Source organism: Astyanax mexicanus, chromosome 15, assembly GCF_023375975.1.
Source record: "Astyanax mexicanus isolate ESR-SI-001 chromosome 15, AstMex3_surface, whole genome shotgun sequence".
In the NCBI taxonomy this organism is placed as follows: domain Eukaryota; kingdom Metazoa; phylum Chordata; class Actinopteri; order Characiformes; family Acestrorhamphidae; genus Astyanax; species Astyanax mexicanus.
This window is the reverse complement of record NC_064422.1, coordinates 19,588,460-19,605,075: the sequence shown is the minus strand read 5'-3', so window position 1 is coordinate 19,605,075 and position 16,616 is coordinate 19,588,460. Positions and strand designations below refer to the sequence as shown.

The 16,616-nt window shown below is 37.8% G+C and overlaps 2 non-coding genes across 2 annotated transcripts; both read left to right on the top strand.

The window, feature by feature from the left end:
- Nucleotides 1–15,965: 15,965 nt before the first annotated feature.
- trnaq-cug (transfer RNA glutamine (anticodon CUG)) lies at nt 15,966–16,037 on the top strand. Its single transcript has one exon. It is a non-coding gene; the product is annotated as a tRNA-Gln (tRNA).
- A 498-nt stretch (nt 16,038–16,535) lies between these two features.
- trnaf-gaa (transfer RNA phenylalanine (anticodon GAA)) lies at nt 16,536–16,608 on the top strand. The gene has a single exon. It is a non-coding gene; the product is annotated as a tRNA-Phe (tRNA).
- Nucleotides 16,609–16,616: the final 8 nt, after the last annotated feature.

The following is a 16,616-nucleotide window of genomic DNA, read 5'->3' as shown; positions in this document are numbered from 1 at the left end:
ACCCGGTAACAGGACGCATCTGCAGCTCTAAAGAAAAATAGGAAATAAAAACTAAAAACCTGGCCATAATCGAACAAAGTGCACTCTGAGCTCTGACTGTGAGACTGACGCTGTCTACTGCTCTCACTGAGGCGGCTCAGGGATTATGTCACACGCAGCGCCATGTGCAGTGCCCTAGTGCCTGTAAATTTAATGGTCCAATGAAGGTAATTTAAAAACGGACGTTTGGTCACCCTAGTGTAACAGTATGTGACATCATACTGTATCATCACAGTATGGATGTCAGAATTTCAGGTGTGCAGTGGCATGGAAAATATGTTAATTTTACCAGCATATGTGCAACCCAATAAAATTAACCTGTAAGCCTGTAACACTGTATTCATGAGTATTAATATGGTAACCACAGTCTTGTATACATAGTTGCATTCAAAATTACTCAAATCCAACTGAAGTAAAGTGTTTTAGCAACTACATTTACAGTCGCATACAACATTAGTACCTAGTACATTAGTACAACTCCCTTTGGCAGCAATAACGTACTTCAGACATGAAACATAGCTTGCAATCAACAGGTATCTCAGCTTATTCCTCATGGGCAAAGGCCTTCAGTTCTTTAACTTTGTTGGGTCTGCATGTTGCAACTGCGTTTTTCAAGTCCCACCAGAGATTTTCTATTAGATTTTTTAATCTCAACATATTTAGTACATTATTGTTTAACTGCCAATACTGACAGTATAATAATGAAGAAATACAGGAGAAAACTCAATAAAGAGTGAACTCTGTAGCTCAAAGCCAGCATACTGCAATCACTAAAAACACAGAATAAAGTTAATGTGCTCTTACATTGAGGCCTGCCAATCAACATATAATAATTTCTGCACGCCCAGGACAAGGTAGCTTTGGGCAACAGACAACACAAAGATGGTAAGTAAGGGAGAGGCCACACCCAATATGCAAATATATGGTACCAGGAGCCTATAGGAAAGCTGCACGAACCAACACTGTAGAAAGAGCATTGACACAGGTAGTGACTAAAACTCTAGTAAATATAACAAGATTTTTGTTTGTTGTGCAGGTTTACCTAAAAAAAATTGTTGGGATTACATAAATAAATGATATTAAGGACAAAAAAAACCCACAATGTCTTGTATTTTGAATAAATGTGGAGTAATTAAAAATTAGATATATTCATGTAAAGGTAGAAACATATTTTTTTGTTGTTAATATCACAGATTTAATTATGTTACATTTACCAACGCTCAGATTTATTTTATTCAGTGTACAGGTCACATTTACAGATGCATTCAATGGCTTATTGTTCTTGAGAGTGGTAATCTTTAAGGAGTTGAATAATTTTGTCAGTCAGGACATCAAAAAAAGGACATTTGTTGGTCTCTTATACAAGTCCGTATTTGATCTGGTTGTAAACAAGATAAAAAAATAATGCAAAAAAAAAAAACTTGCTAAAACACTTTACTGCAGTGTGGGTTGAAGCATTTCGACTCCAGTTTTGTTCCAGTATTGATTTTTCCCACTCTGCTGCCAATGAAATGAAATCTGTTTACAGCTTCAGGGAGTGTCTCTGAACAGCATCACTGTCGCTGATCCACTGATGCAGTTTCCTTTTAGGACAAGACTACTAATTGCACAACCTGGGATTTAATCACAGCCTCTGCGTCTTAATGCCTAAAGGTGAAATGGATAAAACGATCTGACGCAGATACCTCCAAACGTGCAGAGCAGCATCTTCATGCCAATACCATGACAACTGCTGTTCCAGGGTTTTTATTTTAAGCCCCCGTGGGAGTGAGGGATAGAGGGCAGCAATGGCAGGGAGTTGGATATTATGATAAATACATAATTCTAGCTAGTATGGTACAATTCACAGGTAGAAAATGTATACTGCATTGAATTAGGGGCAGATTTAGCATTGGCTCTGGTATGGATCCATGTATGAGATGTCCTGTTTTTTTTTTTTTTGCACAAAGGTCCAAAACAAAAAATGATCCGCTTTATATGGCAACCGAGAAGTACAAAACAAATTAACACTTAAAAAAAGGTCCTGTAAATGTGTTTTACATCTTAAAAAAATTGTTTGCACACCAATATTTGTGGTTTTGTAAGTTTGGGGACACACCTGCTTCTGACCCAAGTGGAAGCCCAACTACAGTACCTGTACCCCCTCAATGGCACACTCCTTCAGAACAGTTGTTCTGCCCTCCTCAAGGATTTCATAGCTGTGCTCTAGGTCTATATATTGATTTAAAAAAAATAAAAATAAAAAAAAAGTTATGAGCTTATTAAGTTTATTTAACTTAATTGAGTCAAAGTATCATTTGGTTTTGACTCAGATAATTTTAAATATATACAATGTTAAGTTTGTTCAATTTAATTAAGTCAAAGCCACATGATATCTAGATTCAGGATTAAATGATTCAAGGATTTAAGGAGATTTTATCGTCATTCGCATCACATGTGGTACATGAGGTGGAACGAAATTGTGATCTCATGATCCAGTTTTCACCCGGGAGCAATTGTTAAAATAGATAAATATAGATAAAATGTAAATAAAATAAAAATAAGAACACAGATGCAGAAGTTAAATGTATTTAACTTAAGTGAGTTTTGTTCTCACAGCAATAGCTTAATTAACTCAACTGTTTTTTTGTTTTTCAAGTATTGTGAGTTTAAAAAAAAAATATTTTGGACACAAAATAATTGGACAACACAACTCTGTAGCTTCAAGCCAACATACTGTGACAGAAACACAGAACAAAGGTAACTTGCTCTTACAGCCTTCAATTCTAAGGACTAGCAACTATCACTTTTTACACTACAACACGCCCAGGATAAGGTATCTTTGGGCAACAGACAACACAAAGATGGTAAGTAAGGGAGAGGCCACACCCAATATGCAAATATATGGTGCCAGGAGCCTATGAGAAAGCTGCACAATCCAACACTGTAGAAAGAGCATTGGCGTGTAGTTTAGTAAAAGTTGATTAATTTTTTTTTCCGTTGGCTGAACAAGCATTTGTAAGTTTCCACTCAACTTGGTAATATTAGTTCTCCTGACTAAAACACAAAATCACTTTTTAGGGCGTGATACTCCCAATCAATACTTTAAATTATATGGTCAACTAAATTAGTGCTGGGCGGTATGACCAAAATGTATATGAGTATTGTTCAATTTCCACAATTAAGATGAAAGGAAGGTTGACAAATTGATGCAATTCGAACCGTAAAGAAAGTTTTGACTTTTTTATGCTGGATGCTGGAGACAAGGAGACCTGCCAGTAGCCTTTCATTAAATATAGTGTTGAGTAAAAAATGAGCAAAGCCTGCTTGTTCATTTCTGGTAGTTGACACAGAACCAAACAGAGTGTGATGGATCTGCTCCAATCCTGCTCAATTCTTCTATTACACCCATTTGCAGCATGGTTTAAAATTCATCCCTGGGAATCACGAGTCTCTGTGTGATGTTCTATGAGGTCAGTCTGACCAGAGCATGGATGTAAACACGTCTGAAATCTCGGCTTTCTGTGACGGCTCAGTTTTTAGTGATGGTGAGAGACATTTGGACATAATTGGTACTTATGGACCCATCTCATCTCTCTTTGGAGCCACCTCACTTTGATGATTGTAGAAGATTGAGGTGGGATATACACATCATCTTACCCTGCCCTGACCAATCGTCTCACCTTGTAGTCCAGCTCTCCAGGTAATCCCATATGAGCCTTACCACTCTGCCAGTAATTTGGAGCTGGAGATGGTGGAGATGGGCAATAACATCAGCACTTTGACTCCCACGGATAATTCTCTCAGACACTTAACTCTGCTGGAATTGTGGACATTGTGAACCTGATGTTGCCAAGCTACTTATTGTGTAGAATTATGATACAAAGAAGGAGATGTAGGAAAATATGCTGTGTTGGGCGTCCTAATCCCAATAGTGAGGATTTTCATACAAACTGAGCTCACAGCTCACACTTCTATTAAAGTGTTTAACTAATCAGTTGATTTGTTGATAGTGCATGCTTGTCCTGTATACAATTTGAGCAGGGTGATTAATGTAAACCATGCAATGTCCTTACCAGTCATATTAATAAAAGATATTATACAAAAGAGGCTTCGACTCTGCTTTAGGTAGAAATGATTTGGCTACTCAATAGTAACATGTCAGAAAAGAGCCTGGTACAGTCCGCAAAGACCAGCACAAAGCAATCTCCTGCATTCCAGCAACCCAATGAGGTTCATTCCCATATGCTCAAGCTGGGGCGGATGTGGAAGTTCTGGGGGCCCAAGCAATGTTTTTCAACTGATTTAAGTTATCATCTAGCTTTGACTGAGTTAAGTTGAATAAACTCAAATTATTAGTATATATTTACAACTTAACTGAGTCAAATCTAAATGATTACTTGACTGAGTTAAGTTGAACCAACAATTTTTTTTCAGTTTTGCGTATTTTCAATTAAAATGATAATAGGACATTAAATACATGATTTGGGTTCTTTGTCCATCATTGGCGTTTACAAAAAATGGCTTGACTCAGCTTTAATAACAAACTAATAAGCAACAAGCAAAGCAGGTTAATCTGTTTGTCCATGTCTACTGATGAATTTCTTTTATTGGCATCATTAACAGTATAAGCAGGCTTTAATACATTTTGCCACAACAGCTGGCACAAACTGTAGGGAATTGTTAGTTTGGCAGGTAATGAGGCAATGGTTGCCAAATACAAATGAAAACCCCAGCTGAGCATGTCCAATGTTATTTAAATCCTAAGCATTTTGATCACCACGCTGGGTGTTCAGGCATTCTTTTTTTCCACCTGGCAGATTTTACTTTCATAGAAAGCATCAATCTTGACTTTACAAATCTGGAACTGCATACACTGTGCTTACAGTTCCAAATCCATGTCCTAATCTTTGGGGCCAGGTCCCAGAAAAAAGAAAAAAGTAAAAAAAAAAAAAAAAAACATTCAAGGAAACTAACCAACCAACTTTTTCATACAGTCTGCAGTGATGAGTTTTATAATAGTCCCCACCATTGATGAACCCTAATGTACACAACAAAAGGGTCAAGTGCCACAGAGTTTAACTGTTTCTCAGGGTTTATATAGCTCCACACTCTTGACAGAGTTCGTTTTTAACTCACATTTGTGTTTGTTTTACTCCCTAAAAACAATGAAAAGAGTAAAAAGAATAAATAAAAAAAAGACTATGTGGTAGTGTGGGTGGTGTGGTCAGGCGGTACCGCTGTTGAATAGCGACTTAATGGCAAAGGAGGCGCTTAGAGCAGTTGTAAGCTGTTCAGCTGACGTAAGTTTATTGACAAAAAAAAAAAAAAAAAAAAAGAGTACATGGGTGAGACAGCTACCAACAATTACACAAATAACAAATATACACATAACCGGTTATTTCCATTCATACAACATACTAGGACTAATAGGACAGGTAAGTATAATACACACACATATATATATATAAATACACATATTATATAAACAATTTTGCTTTTTCCCCCACAGGTAATCTGGAACCCCCCCCCCCCCCGGCACCAAAGGTTTCTTCCCACCCCATTAAGGGTATAAAAGCTGGGTGACCCGCGCGCTGCCACTCCCTAAGGAAGCCGGTAAGTAGCAGGGGTAACCTGCATAACTGAATACTTAAAATTGTCTTTCAGGATGATTAGTGATTGGTGTGGGGACCAAAGTAAAGCAAATACTGTATAAATACTGTACAATATTGTATTATGCTAATAAATTGCAGTTATTTACTGTTATTAATTAAACAACTGCATTTACATGCTGATTTGTCTGTCTTTGTGCTCAGTAGACCTATCAGTGTTTCTTGTGGGCGGGATTTACACTTGACATTTGTCTTTCAAAGTGTAACCCATCAGTGTAGAGTTCAAACACAGGTAATATAAATGACCGGGGTGGGGGGTTGATGTGATCTCTTTGAAATGAGTTTTTGCAGGGTGGGATGTGCGTAACAATATCTAAGGGATATTCTAAGGGGTAATACAGACTATAGGGTCTTATCCCTTCACAGTAATATAAGAATTTTGTGACTGACAGGTGGTAAATCTTCTCTATGTTATTGATTCTTCATGCAATTCTCCAGTGCTTCACTGATCACAGAGGTAAGTTTCCACAGTGGGCAGCCCATTCTTTCACCCTAAGAGAATGTGGAAATCAATCCTTTATTCATGAAGGCTACAAGAAATCTGTGAAAATGGTGTCTGGACTGTCAATCAGTTTCTTCACTGTGGTCTGTGTGCTGCTGTGTTTTACAGAAGAAAAAAAAAACATCTTCCTGAGGTTCTAACTAAACCTGAACTGGTTTCCATGGCAACTTCCAATCCTCACAGGCTGCATCTAGTCTCAGTACGACAATCAGGATGTAGCAAGCAACAACATTCATGCAAAATTTACTCACCGCTGCTGTCGTCCCACAATGACGCATTACTTAAACAACAGTGGGAGTGTATCTCAAACTGCAAGTGTTCTAAAGCTGTTATGGATCAATTTTTGCCAAATAAAGAAATAAAATCATTTAGAAAAGCCCTGAATTTAATTTTGAATATGTATTAATATTAAAAACACCTTTAAAAAATAAATTACACAGCCTGCTTTACCACCGTATCAAAGAAAAACTGGAGAGTTGAATTTCATAGTTCAAAAGTTAAGAGTTGATTTTCAAAGTGTCAAAGTATAAGATTTAAATTGTGTTCAGTTTTGATTTTTTTTAGTGGAATATAGTTTACATAAATAAACTGCCCAACTCTACAAAGGTTTAAGTATATTTTGCACACTTACTTTATTTTTTGTTTGGAGACAACAAGACTTTTGCAGCACATCACAAACTATGGAGTCTACATAATACATTTTAATTGGTCAAATTCACCCCATATTTACAGTAAATATTACCTAGATTAAATGTCTGAGACTAAAAATAAAAATAAAGTTTACCTAACATTTTTAGTAGATTACACTAACCATCTTTTTGTATTGGCTTTTCTAATGGCTAAATTGTAAGAGCAGAGTGTGAAGGTTCAATTAGCAGGGTAAGAGCACAGATTAGCTCAAAATATTGCAATGCACACAACATTATGGGTGACATACCAGAGTTCAAAAGAGGACAAATTGTTGGTGCACTTCTTGCTGGCGCATTTGTGACCAAGACAGCAAGTCTTTGTGACGTATCAAGAGCCACGGTATCCAGGGTAATGTCAGCATACCACCAAGAAGGATGAACCACATCCAACAGGATTAACTGTGGACGCTGTAGGAGGAAGCTGTCTGAAAGGGATTTTCGGGTGCCAACCCGGATTTTATCCAAAAACATAAAACCGCGGCTGCTCAAATCACTGCAGAATTCAATGTGCACCTCAACTCTCCTGTTCCCTCCAGAACTGTCTGTCGGGACAATAAATTATTGTGGTCTAAAACCAGTTGTTTCAGTTTCATTGTCCAAACCCTGTATATCTTCTTTGTCTTCTTCATATTTGATCAATTTTGATGTTGAAATCAACTCTGAGGGAGGTAATTCAGCACTTGACATTTTAATGCAAACCAAACAATGATTTAATGAACTGCACAGCAAAACCATGGTATGACTAACCAACCACTGCATAATTAGGACAAGTTAGATTGTTTTTGCTTCAAGTCTTTTTTAATGCACTTCAGCTCTCAGCGCATTGCCATCCAAACATCATACAATCACAGAACTTACTTAAAACTGTCACTTTTTCTACTACAGCCTTCAACACTGCAGTCAAACAAACACCTATAAAAACCAGACTGATAGGTAGCTCTGGTGGGAAAGACTACACACTGAGGATGAGTTGAGAGACACAGGGTGGAGGGATGGGGAGACCCATGTATTATGCAAACGACAGAACAAGCAACTAAAAAAGGAAATATTAAATATAAGATTTGGGATCATGAGCAGATTCTTTAGTTCTCCAAACTGTAGCCTTTCCATCACACTGCTTAAAATTGGAAAGACTGCACACTGATGGTGAGTTGGGAGACACAGCATGGAGGGTTGGAGGGACACACCCACTGTGCAAACTTGAGCGAACTACTACTGACTGCAGCCTACGGAAAGGCAGAGTTGGACGCCCAGTACGTCCAGCCCCGCCCACTTTGTCAGCTTTGCGCCTAGTCAGTCTGGATAAAAAACAACCGCTAACTGCCCTGTACAAGGTTTACTTCCATTTAGAGAAGGAGCTAAAACATGACGTTGACAAAGTGGGCGGGACTGAACGACATGGCGCTAACAACGTGGGCGGGGCTGCATGCGCTGGACGTCCAACTCCACCCTCCCGCAGACTGCATTCAGACTGCATTCAGACTGCATTGTTTAAGGTGGGAAAGGTTTGCCCACTAATGATGAATTCGGAGACACACCGATTATGCAATCGATAAAAGGAGCCAATAGAAAACTAAAATATTAAACTTTGTCAAACAACTCCAACATAACAAATGAGTTAAAATTACACTTAACTGTACAACTCCACATTAATGCTGTCCTCTTTTCTATATTAAATAATGATTTTTATTTTATGTGAGAATATTTTCTGTAGTGACTCAGTGAACAATTTAACAAATAGAACAAACTGTTACACTGTGTCCAAAACAGAACCATTTAAGCATTGTCACATCTCAGTAAGTAAATAATCTAGTATTGCATATGAATGAGGTCATTAAGATGTGAACATAACTAGATAAGTCACTGGCCTACTGAGTCATTCTGAAACATTGATAAGGTGTGATTATGCATTATTTAGAATATGGTAATGAGATTAAACAGCTAGTGGAGCTCAATAGAAACGTAAAGGTGCATCAGTAATATGTCCCTCTCTCTTTCACACGTTTCTTCGTTTGAAACCTTTTTTCCTGGGTGTTTTTGTTTGTATGTTCTGAAAGCTTTTTTCTGAATAAAACCAGTTAATTTCCTATGTAAACAGAGCAGGAGTAAGAAGAGATATAAAGCAATAGATTCTTATGGCAAACTTCATTTATGCTTATTTTTATGTAACAGAAAAAACTGTTCAGAAGATTCAGGAGGACATAAAACTGTCTATACATCATCTTGAAGTGCACTTTATCCAACGTCCACTCTTCAAGTGGACAACCATTCTGTCAGAACGATTCACACACATTCTGAAACACTGAAATGACATTTAGCACAGCCCGTTGTCCAGCCAGGCTGTGAAGGCCACTGGTAGGTCATTAAATCAAAATTTCTATCCAGTCCTGCAAGGCAGGATTCTTTATTAAAAATTTAACTTTAAACCTACTTTAATCTTAACTTAACTTAATTGATGCTGCAGGGAACAGCACATCTGCTACTTCAATATTTATGTCTGCACTACACTGAAAAAAAACTTTTTTTACTAGTATTTTTTTACAGTATATCCCTTTGTTTTGTCTTCTGAACAGACTGTTTTTTTAATGTGTCAAATGATTTTACACAAAACTTATTTTTTAAATAAAATACATGAATTACCTGTATTTTGACAGCTCTACAGCTTTTAACTGTAGAGTTAAAAAAAAAAAAAACTAACTTAGTGTTCCAGTGGTCTAAAGCACTGCCACTTTAATCAGGAGATGATTCGAATTCTGGTGATGCAGCTTGACATCAGCTGCCGAATATTACATGTAACTGCAGGCTGGGGAACCAATGGACATGGTGAATAGGTGGGGTTACTGTTAATCATTAAAAGTAATAAACTCATGGACAATGTGTAGTGAAATAAAAGTAAGAGGGGGATTAAAAAATTACTTCAGTAAAGTACAGACACAGCACTTTACTACTGTGTATTCAAACTTTTGAGACATGTTTGAGTAAAATCATCTTATAATGACTAAGCCTGTTGCCTTTGGCAGCTTCTTTTCCATTGGCTTCTGGCACATTTTATTTGCATACTGGGGTGTCCCCCATTTTCTGACACTCACCATCAGTGTGTAGTCATACGCCCGGTCTACATTAGGTAAACAGGTAGAACACATAAAACACGTATGGCTGATTGCTTAAGTCAGGGGTGTCCAAACTCCCTTTCCTTTTTTGGAGTGGCCCGCGAGGTATTTTAGAAATAGAATGAAAGTTGGCCCGCTGTTATACAGGTTTTTATAATGTGAGATTCAAAGTTTGAAGGCTAGGTGTCAGAAACAGGCCAAAGAGTCTAAAAGCAGCAAGAGTGAAGTTCTAGCGCAGAAAAACGGGCAAAAGAGTCTAAAAGCGGAGAGAGTGCGCATTTCTAGCACAAAAAACTGCCCAAAGAGTCTAAAAGCGGAGAGGGTGCATATTTCTAGCGCAAAAAAACTGCCCAAAGAGTCTAAAAGCGGAGAGAGTGCGCATTTCTAGCGCAAAAAACTGCCCAAAGAGTCTAAAAGCGGAGAGAGTGTGCAGTTTTAGCGCAGAAAAACAGAGCAAAGAGTCTAAAAGCGGAGAGAGTGCGCAGTTTTAGCACAGAAAAAGGGCAAAGGAATCTAAAAGTTGCCGTAATTAAGGAGTTTTATATTAAGAGACATCATGACATTAAACATCAATTTGAAAAATCTTACTTTACACAACACTGTTAAAGATAAAGATAGTAAGTCAAGTAAAATGGTGTGTACACAAAAATAATCAGGAAAATGTATTATTTAAAGTGATATAATTTATTATTTGTTTTATTATACAGTCTTTGGCCCGTGACTTCAAATATATTTCTCCTTCTGGCCCCCAACGAAAAAAGTTTGGACACCCCTGGCTTAAATTCTACGTAGTAGGGTGTAAGAAAAAATATTATTTTTTCAGTTGCTGACTTTCACTGCTCTACTGTTTGCTCTATACAATTTTATATATTCATTTTGCTAAGTGTGGATCCTGCCTAAAAGAAGTAGAGAAAGGAAAGAAAAAAAAAGGGAAGGGAACTCTGGGAACTTGGGCTGGAGTTCTGAAACTGCATGCTGAAGGATCTTGCAGTTACATCCCCCCCTTTTTATTTAATAGGAGGTGATAGAATAGAAGAAGGAGGTTGTTGGGGAGGAGGTGGGATGCAAACTTTCGTCACGAGAGGTAGTTAATTAGGGCAGGTATTTATAGGGCGGTTGATTGATACGGGGTGGAGTTAGAACGGGTTAGAATGGTCCTTCTCCCAAACTTTTGTTATTACATAACATCATTTAGTGTTCTATTTTTTTTATCTATAAAGGAAATCAAAGAGAAAACAAAATGCAAGTCTGATTTATTGACCATAATATTCCAAATACATTTACTACACAAAGAAATTGATATAACAAAAAACAAAACAGTGAAATGTGTCTTAATAACTACAAGTTTTTAGTCTTATTAACTTAAGATTAATATAAACTTAAGATTTCAGTAAACGTTACTTAAAAATCTTGAGGCAACTATAGGTTTCTCAAACATTATTTTTTTTTAAGTATTATTATAAGTAAATTAAACTCATTCAGGCTTGCGGTTTGCTTTGTGACATTTGTTGTAAAAAGCACTACATTAATAAAATTTTTATTGAATTTGAATGGGTAAAAAAGAAAGCAAGACTTAGAGCGAGCAGCTTTAAAAGCTGTACGATGGTGGAGGTGCATACTAATTCTCAACAGCACAGGAAGACTATCACACACACTCTGACCCCAAAGCCCTCCAGACTTCAGCTTAGAGACAAGCACCGTAAAGACATGACAACAATGATGAGCTCTATGTCTTCAGTATCAGAGTGCATGCACAGCTCAGTGAATAAAATAACATGCATGAGAAAAGACAGCTGTGTCAGAAAACATTACTGTCATATATATGCTTTTAAATAATATAAGAATGGGTCATACTCTCACTATATTAATATGAGAGTAGAGAGGAGGTTAAAGAGCAAAGTTGCAGAGCATGCAGCCGCAGGCAACAAACATCACACTGAGAAAGCTGTACGACTTTAAACCGTACACATTCAAGCCCAGATAAGTTGAATTTACTTAAAACTATTTGAGCAAACTGGTTGCCTTAAAAAGGTTAAATAATGGGTAATGAAAAACATAGTTATTACAATTAAAGGGGAAGTTTATTTAACTTTTTTTATTTTTCTTATACCAAATCATGTGCCCAAAAACTCAACCCATTTTACTCACAAATTTATTTGATAAATATTCACACTGACATCCTAGAAAAGATTAATTTAGATACCAAACAGTTAATCATAACATATGATCTGCACATTTAACAATGGTAGCCCCAGGGGGGAATGACTACACACTGATGGTGAGTGTAAGAAACTGGAGGACACACCCAGAATGAAAATAGTTTGTCCCAACCATAGACTGTGTATAGCTGAACAGAGCATCGTCTCTCAAAAGTGAAGCCACCACAGGTCGGGCGCCCCCTGCTGTTCGGTTTCAGAAAGTTGCGTAACCCCACCCATCCCCATAGGTTTCAATGGCAAAACAAACAACTTTCAATTCATGTTTTTTTCTAATATACTGTAATTCTACCTCCATTATTTAAATGTAACAGCTAGTGTAACTTCTGCTTATATTGTCAATTTTTATATCCCCACAGAATTTGTTTTTAAAAATGTTATTCAGCTCTATTAAAAAAGATGTGATTATTGTAAAAGGGCTGGTTATGGGCAGGACCAATAACAGACCGTCAGCTCCGCTCGGCTCCGCAGCCTGTGACCTCTAGGCAGCCCTCAGGGGCGGGGTTATTTAAATGAGTAGGAGCTCTCCACAGTCTGGCTGCGTCCAGAAACTTTTGCTACTCCTCCTCTCCTACTCCTCCTTTCCTCCTCCTCCAAGCTGCACTGTAGCAATCCTTTTGAAAGCCTGTTCTGCTGCTGACTCAAAAGCAGCTTTCTGGGTGGACTTCACTAGCTCCTGCACAAGTGGAGGTACTGTGGAGATTGTGGTATATTTGTCCACACTCATAAACACAGTGGCACATTTAAATGGTTTAGGGGCTGTGCAAAGCTCTTCAAGCAGGTCCCACTGGTCAGTTTTTAAGTCAATGTACCAATTGTTCCTCACTGTGACAGTTGAGTTGAGACTGCTCAAGCAGTCGGCTAACCATATAGTATGTGCTGTTCCATCTTGTACTTATATCCTGAACCAACTTGTGTTCAGGCATACCCATCTGTTGCTGTTTTTGTCTCAGCTTGTTAGCTGCTAGTTCACTTTGTTCAAGTGTTCCACTAGATGTCTTGCAGCCCCAATAGCTTTATTAATGCATGAGTGCTTCAATGCAGAATTGCACCAATTGCAAGGTGTGGACAGTGCAGCGGACAGAGGAAACCCCATGCTTCTCTTCTACTGTTTTTGCTGCAGCCACAATATTGGCCTCATTGTCATGCACAATGGCAATGATATTGCCAATCAAAAGGAATTTAAACTTGGGCTGCTACCTCCAACCACTCTGCAAGAAGAAGATTTTGCCACCCATAGGGGTGCACTTTTTGCCAAATTTGGCACGACACCTGTTTTTTCTACATTTTTTGGGGATTAAATTTTTTCAGTTCCCATGAGGGTGCAATTTTTGGCAAGGGTGCCAAATCTGGACACCTGTTTATTTTTTTTTTATTCATAGAAGAAGTTTTTTGCCGCCCATAGGAGTGCACTTTTTGCCAAATTTGGCATGACACCTGTTTTTTCTACATTTTTCGGGGACTAAACTTTTTCAGTTCCCATGAGGGTGCACTTTTTGCAAGGGTGCCAAATTTGGCATGACACCTGTTTTTTCAACATTTTTCAGACAAAAAGTTTTTTTCGCCATCCATGGGGGTGCACTTTTTGACAAGGGTGCCAAATCTGGACACCTGTTTTTTTTAATTATTCATAGAAGAAGTTTTTTGCCGACAATATGAGTGCACTTTTTGCCAAATTTGGCACGACATCTGTTTTTTAAAAAATTTCCGAAGACTATATTTTTTGCCGCCCATGGGGGTGCACTTTTTGGCCAAATTTGGCACGACACCTGTTTTTTCACAATTTTCCGGACTTGGGCTGTATTCGGAATGGCATACTACTATACTGCGTACTGCATACTGCACTAGTATGTACTGCATACTACACACTGCCAAGTATGTGGTATTCAGTACTGCAACACTTTTGATTGTAGTACCCTACACGGTCCATGACAACACCAGTCAGTGCTCTGTAGTGCTCTGAATTCCTTAGAATGAGTTGTAAACAGAAAGAACATGAAAAATGTCCTACCTTTTCATTATTAAAACTAATGAGATCTGCATACTGTCCAGAACAGCAATTGCTGCTTTTATTTTAGAGTTTAATGTAAGTGCAGTTAACCCAATTCTAACAACCATTTACAGCAGCCCTGCACAACCCAAGTATGTTCCAGTTATATTTAAATATGTTTTCCTATTTATTTTAGTAAATTACTATTTTCATCTATGTAAATACCAACAAGAAGAAAACATTAAAACAAACTCTCATTCATATTTACACAATCTCAATACAAGTGAAACAATTTTATTAATTTGTATTCAAATAATTCCCTTATTTAAAAAAAATATGCATCAAAACTCACGGAATTATTTATTAAATAAAGAGAACGATTTATTAAACAAAGGTAATTATTTATTAAATTAACAGAACGATTTATTGGAATTATTTATTACATAAAGAGAACGATTTATTAAAACTGAGGAAATTATTTATTAAAATAACAGAACGATTTATTGGAATTATTTATTAAATAAAGAGAACGATTTATTAAAACTGAGGGAATTATTAATTAAAGTAACAGGATAATGTATTAAAAATGAGGGAATTATTTATTAAAGTAACAGAATAATTTATTAAAACTGAGGGAGTTATTTACTACATCAAGGAAAGTAATGGCTCACCGCTGCCGAGAACCCTCTGCTGTACACAGCGGCCGCGGCAGCGGAGGGTCCCGGCGGCGAACAGCGCTCGGCAGCGGAGGGGGCTCGACAGCGGTGAGCCAATACTTTCCAAAATAATTCCCTTAATTTAAAAATATATTAATTTCCATAATTTAAAAATCTCTCGCACTCGCCACCATTTTGTTTTTTTCTAAAGCGAGCCGGAGAAGCCAGTCGCAATGCATGTTGGGATGCAGTACACCGCGAAGATAGCTCTCCATGCACACTGCGGAATCGGAGCGGAGGAGTACACCATCCGGGTACCTGTAGTGCACTACAGATCCTCAGTTTGTGCTCATACTGCGTACTGCATACTAGTTTTAGGCAGATTTAGTACGCGAGTCGTATGTAGTATGCCATTCCGAATACAGCCACTATATTTTTTCGGTTCCCATGAGGGTGCACTTTTTGGCAAGGGTGCCAAATTTGGCACGACACCTGTTTTTGAAAGTTTTTAAGAGACAAAGTTTATTTGGTTTCCATGAGGGTGCACTTTTTGGCAAGGGTGCCAAATTTGGCACGACAACTGTTTTTTCAAAATTATTTGGAGAATTTTTTTTGGTTTCCAAAATTTTTCAATGTTTCAATGTTTTTTCCAATAAGTTTTCAGTTACCAAAAATGTTCTACATTTTTCTGAGACAAAGTTTTCCGGTCCCAAAATTTCAGTTCCCAAATTTTTTTTTAAAAATTTCGGAGACAAAGTTTTTTCCGTTTCAAAATCTTTTTGGAGATGAAGTTTTTTGGTCCCCAATATGTTTTAAGATTTTTCAGAGACAAAGTGTTTTCCGTTCCCAACATTTTTTGTAGTCGAAGTTTTTTAGTCCCCAAAATTTCAGTTCCCAAAATGTAAAAAACATTTTTGGACAATAAGTTTTTATAGTTCCACAAATTTTTCACAAATAGCTCAGTTGGGAGAGTGATAGCCTGAAGTTCTAAAGGTCCCTGGTTCGATACCAGAACACTGAGGGCGTTCTTCGTGCTTGTTGATGTTGTGTGTTCTAATCAGCTTTTGACATGATAAGTTTATAAGAAATCTTCAAGGTAAGCTTTCGACGTGGGTTCCATGGTGTAAAGGTTAGCACTCTGGACTCTGAATCCAGCGATCCGAGTTCAAATCTCGGTGGAACCTTGTTTTCCTTCAAAATATAATTAATTTGAGAAAACAGGGCAAAATAACACATCGTCCACCTAAAGAGTCTGTAGAGTGGTGAAATACATCCATTGTTTTTCATGAACACTGCCTCAACAGAAGCCTTGTAAAAGAACTCTAGATCCTGTACCGTCACTGTGTGGTAAGGAAAATGCTCTGTTTCAAAGACGAAAACCACTGCAGAGAGTGGTGAAACCTAACAAGTGGTTCAGTAATCACGTTTTTTGGAGTACACAGTATCGGTCTGTGCTTCTCGTTAGTATAGTGGACAGTATCTCCGCCTGTCACGCGGAACACCGGGGTTCGATTCCCAGACGGGGAGAAAGTTATTCTTTTTCAAAGGCAAAGCATAGCCTTCCACATAGCTTTCCACCAAAGAAAGACACAGTAAGCTGTTGCAAGGATTTTGTTGGAGCTTGCTAGCTTAACTGAACATGGACAGACAGGTGATGCAGCGTGAGGTTTCCTCTTTCTGCTGCCGAAATAGCTCAGTTGGGAGAGCGTTAGACTGAAGATCTAAAGGTCCCTGGTTCGATCCCGGGTTTCGGCAGAACACTG